This window comes from Triturus cristatus, chromosome 8 (genome assembly GCF_964204655.1).
Source record: "Triturus cristatus chromosome 8, aTriCri1.1, whole genome shotgun sequence".
NCBI classification, from domain to species: domain Eukaryota; kingdom Metazoa; phylum Chordata; class Amphibia; order Caudata; family Salamandridae; genus Triturus; species Triturus cristatus.
In genome coordinates this window covers 918,418,022-918,425,392 of record NC_140591.1, presented here as the reverse complement: position 1 = coordinate 918,425,392, position 7,371 = coordinate 918,418,022, and the positions used below count along the sequence as shown (strand labels likewise).

The 7,371-nt window shown below is 46.5% G+C and overlaps 1 protein-coding gene across 2 annotated transcripts in view; it reads left to right on the top strand.

Moving 5' to 3' along the window:
* The window catches only part of GUCA1C (guanylate cyclase activator 1C), a 659,379-nt gene that overhangs the window by 32,988 nt on the left and 619,020 nt on the right, over window positions 1-7,371 (top strand). The window lies entirely within an intron of this gene.

Sequence of the window (7,371 nt, the reverse complement as noted above, 5' to 3'; positions counted from 1 at the left end):
CCAAGTACATAGTCCATCACATCCTGTTTGGGAGGTTTGAGAGGTAACTCCCAGCCATCCTTCACCAAACATAATGGACCTCTTACAGGATGCCCAAACAGAAGTTCAAAAGGGCTGTAGCCAACCCCCTTCTGTGGAACCTCTCTGTATGCAAACAGAAGGAAGGGAAGTAAAAGGTCCCATTTTCGCCTAAGCTTTTCTGGGAGGCCTTTAATCATTCCCTTTAGGGTTTTGTTGAACCTTTCAACTAACCCATTGCATTGTGGGTGATAGGGAGTAGTAAATTTGTAATTTACACCACACTCCTTCCACATTGCTTTTAGATACCCTGACATGAGGTTGGTACCTCTGTCAGATATAACCTCCTTAGGGAAACCTACTCTGGAGAAAACTCCAATGAGGGCTCTTGCCACCACAGGGGCTGTGGTGGTCCTCAGGGGAATTGCTTCCGGGTACCTGGTGGCATGATCCACTACCACCAGGATAAACCTGTGCCCAGATGCTGTTGGAGGGTCAAGGGGACCAACAATGTCAATCCCTACCCTTTCAAAGGGTTCCTCCACCACAGGTAGTGGTATCAGGGGGGCCTTTGTTGTGCCACCTGACTTGCCACTGGCTTGGCAAGTGACACAGGAACGACAAAACTCCTTGGTGTCCTCTGACATATGTGGCCAATGAAAATGTGGAACAAGCCTGTCCCAGGTCTTGTTTTGGCCCAAGTGTCCTGCTAAAGGGATGTCATGTGCTAGGGTCAAGAGGAACCCCCTAAACTTCTGAGGTATTGCCAACCTCCTGGTGGCTCCAGGGGTAGGATCTCTAGCCTCAGAATATAGGAGTCCCTCATCCCAATAAACTTTATGGGACCCACTAGCACTCCCAGCAGCCTCAGCAGCAGCCTGCTGTCTGAGGGGTTCAAGAGAGGGGCAGCATTGTTGCTCTTTGCTCAGATCTTCCCTAGAAGGCCCCCCTGCCCCCAAGAACTCAACCTGATCAGGCTCAAGTCCCTCTGGGGCAGATCCTTCTTCGGGATCTGCTTCTCCTCCCTCAGGAGGAGAATCTGTGATCTGAGACAGAGGGGAAGGCACTGCCGTAACCCTACTGCTCCTCCTCTTGGGTACCATCTGGTCCATAGTTTCAGGAGCCAGAGCTCGTTCAGCTTTATGCATTTTGGCCTGTGACCTGGTCACAGCAAATACCTCTGCAGGTATGCCCAACATCTCAGCATGAGTCCATAGCTCTACTTCAGACCAGGCTGAAGTTTCTAGATCATTGCCCAATAGACATTCGACAATGAGGTCTGCACTTACTACTACTTTCTTGAGGCCAGTTACTCCTCCCCAGGAGAACTTCACAACTGCCAGACTATGGTTGGTCCTGACATTGCTTGCATTGGTAACCTGGTACATTTCACCCAGGATGATTTGCTCAAGGTCCACAAGATCCTCTGCCACCATGGTGACACTAGCACCTATGTCCCTGAATGCAAAAGCCTGTTTGCCATTTATTACAGGCTGATGTATGTATTTACCCTGATTACTGGGGCTCACTAGGAAGGACATAGCAATGTCTCCCTAACAAATCAACAATGCCTGAGCGGGTATTCTGACTAGGCCAGAGTCCACTTCAGAGCCCAGGGTCAACCCTACTACACCCTTATTCTGATGACCACCTCCGCCAGTAGCTTTACTAGGGGGAACAGTTGCCTTAGGGGCAGGAGTGGTGGTGGTTTGGTCTTTGGACTTGTTACAGTCAGAAGTCCAGTGCCCTTTCTGTTTACAGAATTTGCACCAGGGCTTCTTTTGGCCTTTCCCTTTGTTGGACTGTGAATCTTCACCAGATGCAGATTTTTGGGGCCCCTGTGAAGACTTCTGGTCTTTTGACTTATCCCCACCTTTCTCAGAGCCTTTAGGATCTTGCTTCTTAGTGTCACCCCCTTGGTTCTGGGGTTTCTGCCTCACCCTGGTTCTGACCCATTTGTCTGCCTCCTTTCCCAATTCTTGGGGAGAGGTCAGATCAGAGTCCATCAGGTACTGATGCAACAACTGTTTTGAGCAATTATTAAAGATCTGTTCTCTCATCATAAGATTATACAATCCCTTAAAATCAGTAACTCTACTACCAACCAGCCAACCCTCCAGAGCCTTGGTTGCACAATCTACAAAGTCAGTCCAGTCTTGAGTCTGTGCTTTCTGGTTGTCTCTGAACTTCAACCTGTACTGTTCAGTGGGTAAGCCAAACCCATATTTTAATGCACTCTTCAGGACTTCATAATCATCAGCATGCTCTTCTCTAACAGTGAGGAGCTTGTCTCTACCTTTATCAGAAAAGTAGAGCCACAAGATTGCTGCCCACTGTTTCTGGGGGACCTGCTGTACTCTACAGGCCCTCTCCATAGCAGTTATCCATTTGTGGATATCATCTCCACTCTGGTAGGGAGGAACAACCTTGGGCAGGTTCCTATTGTCTGGAATGTAATCTCTGACTCTAGGGACACTGTTGCTGCCACCAGGGGGTTCTAACCCCTCTTTTCTAGAAGCTCTCTGGAGCTCAAAGGCTTCTCCATCTAATGCCAACTGCTTGGCCTTGAGGGCAACTCTTGCTTCCTTATACTGCAGCAGTTTGTACATTGTTTCAGAGGAGGTTTACCTTCTAGGAAGGTACAAATTCCTCTGCTGGACAGATTCTCTGCCAGAGTGGTATGAGTGGTCAGATTCCCTAGAAAGGGACCTAGGCCTCTCCTCCACTCTGTCAGTTCTCTTAGGGAGAATTCCTATGTCCTTTTCAGATCCCTCTGGACCTGGCCCTTCAACCACAGTGTACAGGTCATCTTGATTTTCATCATCTGACCCAGAGACTATAGCTGACCCACACCCTGATTCAGACTCCTTAGCTCCTAGAGCTAACTTAAGATCATCTGCTGTCAGCAGATCTATCAGGTGTAGTGTGGAGGGACTCTGTCCTAACCTCAGGTGCCTTGCAGCACACATGGCTTTCAAGTCAAAGAAAGTCATGTCCTTATACTGAGGCTGGGTGGACCCACTGGTTCCAACCCTTAAGGACATTCTAGTGTTGTGCAGTGTTGTACTACCTACACTAGTTTGTGGCCTACTGATCCTAGCTTGAGCTGTAGCAAGGGTGTGCTATCCCTTCACACACAGCTCTAAATTCAGTAGAACTTGTTGATACTAAGCTTGACTTTATATGTACCTTGAGTACCTTTAGTGGTTTTCAGTTAGTAATTCAAATAGAGATTTTCTGGTAAAACAATGGCAAGCTGGAATCCCACACGCTGCCCACCAATGTGAGAAGTTGGCCTGGCATATGCTGGTCACTAGTTAAAGTGGCTACCTTGCACCAGTCCAATTCGCCTCTTTTGGTAGATAGGTTTAAGACAACCTTTTAAAGAAAACTATCCTAGTGGTAGCTGTGGAGAGCAGCCTTCAGGCTCAGTCTCTGTGGAATGTAGGGTGGGATCATACTCCCACACCAGTTACTGGTGTGGGGGTATGATTCTAAAGCATTTGACACCAAACACGACATGTTTTGATGCAGTCATCCCATAGTTAGCATTTACCGCGAGGTTATAATGCACTTAAGAGTATATGGTTTAACCACATCCACAAACAGCCACAGAGAATAGACTCTGCCAGCTGCAGAGGGGCCCTGCTCACATGGAAACCAAGCACCCTGCCCTCAGGATTGATAGGGTCTACCTTAGGGGTGACTGATAGGTTTATATGTGTGTGTAAGGTGAGATATAGGAACCTATATCTCAGTGAGGAGTGCTACCGCTACCTCACCCAGGCTGCAGTAGCAGGCCTGTGGTGTCAGATTTAGTCTGCTTCCCCGGGGTGGCATAATACATGCTTCAGCCCCTGGTAGGCCTGTGAAGTACCTATGCCCTTGGTCCCTAAGGTACCATATACTAGGGGCTCATAAGGTACAACAGTATCCAATCACTAGTGCATCTAATATGCACTATAAGTTGTTTAGAGAGAACAGAGAGGCTGGGGCCCTGATTGGCAGGGTCCCAGCCAGACTATAGCCAGAAACCAGTGTATACATCAGAAAAAAAGTGGGGGCAACATAAGAGCACATCCTACTCTCCTACACAGACTTAAGACAGACTTAAGACAACCTTAAGACAGACTTAAGACAAACTTAAGAAAAAAATCCTAACTAAAGTTTGTCTTAAGTTTGTCTTAAGTCTGTCTTAAGGTTGTCTTAAGACAAACTTAAGACAAAATCCTAACTTCTGTGAATACTAAAAGTAGTAAGTTTAGGATTTTGTCTTAATTTAGTTCTGTGAATCGGGCCCAATGATCTTGACCTGGAAAACCCAGCTCACCTGGAAGATGAGGACGAGGACCACAATGGTCCTTTCTTTGTCCCTCCTGGGAGAGATGGTGGTGGGCCTAGAAGGTCTAGATCTCCCTCAGTGGAGTCTAACCATTCTGATTCATCCATAGGGACCTCTATCTCTGCTCATAGGAGGGAAACTTCCCAGGAGAGGAGAGAGAGACTGCTGAAGTATGAGGAAACTCAGCTTAAAATCAGAGAGCTAGAAAAAAGATGGGACTAGAGTCCCATGGTGGCAGCAACTTCCCTATTGTTAGGGAGAGGTCTCATGACCATAGAAACCTAAACAAGATTGTCCTTCCCTACCAGAGTGGGGATGGCATCCACAAATGGATTATTGCACTGGAAAGGGCCTGTAAAGTACAAAGGCTCCCCCAGGAGTAGTGGGCAGCAATCTTGTGGCTCTCCTTTGCAGACAAAGGTAGAGATAAGCTCCTCACTGTTAGAGAGGGAAGATTACTCCAGTCTGAAAAGTGCAGTAATTGAAGGGTTTAGCCTAACCACTGAACAATATGGGTTAACGTTCAAAGATACCCAAAAGGCACAGAATCAAGACTGGTTGGACTTTGTAGATTGTGCTACTAAGGCTCTGGAGGGTTGGTTACTTGGCAGCAAGGTGCATGACTTTCAAGGATTGTACAATTTAATTATGAGGGAGCAGACCCTTAATAATTGTCAAAAACAGCTGTTGCATCAGTACCTGGTTGACTCTGATCTGACCTATCCCCAAGACGGCAGACAAATGGGTCAGAACCAGGGTGAGGCAGAAGGTTCAGAACCAAGGTGGTGACCAGAAGAAGCAAGATTCAAAGAACTCTGACAAGGGTGGGGAGAAGGGTAAAGACCAGAAGTCTTCACAAGGTCCCCAAAAATCTTCTTCGGGGGGAATCCCAAGCTAATAAGGGAAAAGGCCAAAAGAAACCATGGTGCAAGATTTGTAAGCAGAAAACTCACTGGACTAGTGATTGCACCAAGTCCAAAGACTCAACTCCATCCACCATTGCCCCTAATGCAACTGTTCCCCCTAGTGCAGCTACACTTGGTGGTGGTAATGCTCAGAATAAGGGTGTAGTAGGGTTAACCCTGGGTTCTGAGATGGACTCTGGCCTAGTCAGGGTTCCAACTCAGGCTGTCCTGATCTGTGATGGAGGCCTGGACAAGTTCTCCTTTGTGAGTCCCAGTAACTTGGGCAAATACGGACAGCAGCCTTTGGTAAATGGAAAGAGGCTTTAGCATTCAGAGACACAGGAGCAAGTGTCACAATGGTGACAAAAGATCTTGTGGATCCTGGGCAGATTACACTTGGTGAGATGTACCAAGAGGTCAATGCTAGCAATGTCAGGACAGACGATTCCTTGGCAGTTGTTAATTTCTCCTGGGGAGGGGTAACTGGCCTCAAAAAGGTTGTGGTAAGTGCAGACCTCCCTGTTGAATGCTTGCTTGGCAATGATCTGGAAACGTCAGCTTGGGCTGAAGTGGAGCTCAGGACACATGCAGAAATGCTAGGTATCCCTGCACATGTATTTGCTGTGACTAGGTCACAGGCCAAAATGTCTAACACTGGACTGGCCCTGTGATGAATACAAGCCCCAGCTAGGCCCGCAAGAGACAAGGGTTCGCTCTTCTGTAACGAAATCTATAAGGAGGTTGGCACGGAAACTGCAAAGTACAAAAACAACGTTTATTAACCCTTAAGGGTGGTCCTACAATCCACACAACACTCTTCAGTATTGCAAGGAGTAGCACAAAGAGCTTGCGTACATTGTCCCCTTTTATACACAACAGAGGGGCTCATAAGCGGGTGGATACAACATGAGGCCGAAGAACATTACCATTTATGGTCATTCTCGATACTGAATCAATACATGGGCGGAGCTAACACATTCCTCGAGCCCGCAAAAGGACATGGTCAAGCAAGGCTAATTATAACAGATGTGGTCAAGTCTGGGCATGCGCCAGACGGACGAGAGAGAGCTATTTATAAACTGTTGCTAGGCAGATTACAAGAGCAACTAACACAGAGGTCGGACTCTCCTCGTGGTGAACACATGGCAGCATGTCAATACAAAATGGAGCCCGGACTTCGGTCAACATAACGAAGAAAACATGATCTAAAGGGAAAGCATTAATGTTTTCAGTAAATGCTTAATCACATTCTGCCTTAATTTACAACAGACGACCCTTTCAGCATTTACTGAAGACATCTGGTTTCCAAGAATAATCATCGTATATGTCAATTATCATCATTCCTTTAACCTCTTTAGCTAGACCCTTCTGGCGGGCAACATCGGCAATAGCTTTCTTATCTGGAATGCAGAATGAAATGCATACGGAACAGCACAATGGTCCACATTGAATACACATACAGAAAAGGAACAGAATTGCTACAATAATACAGAGACCAGTTAGAACCTTCCAACCCCAGGCAGTAACCAACGCCCAAAACCATCCAGAAAAGGACCAAGTGCCGTTTTCTGTGTGGATTTCAGCTGCTATTTTGTGCAGTTTGTTAATGGCGTTATAAACGGATGGCGTATGATCAGGGATGAACACACAGCAGCTACTTCCAATAATTTTACAGGCTCCTCCTCGATCAGCTAGCATTACATCCAATACCATACGATTCTGCAATGCAACAATCCTAGTAATTTGTAATTCTTCCGTAAGATTCCCAAGAGCAGCAGCAGTCTGATTAGTCACAGCTTCTACCACTCTCGTTAATCTTCGGATCTTCCTACTATTCAAAGCAGCTCCAACAAAAAAGAACAATCCTAAGTTAAAATCAATATACTGTTGCAAGCTGGTATCTGTTTGATCCACCTCATCAATTGATAGAGTACGTTTATATCTATTTACAGTCACATTATTCAACAGTTTTAAATCCTTATGATATGACGCGGGTGCTAAGAATACAGGAGGTAATAGGAATGATACATAGCATACCCCAGACCACCCAGCCGGCAAACGGTAATAACCTTTATTTCCACATACAAAGTAGGTATTATGGGACGC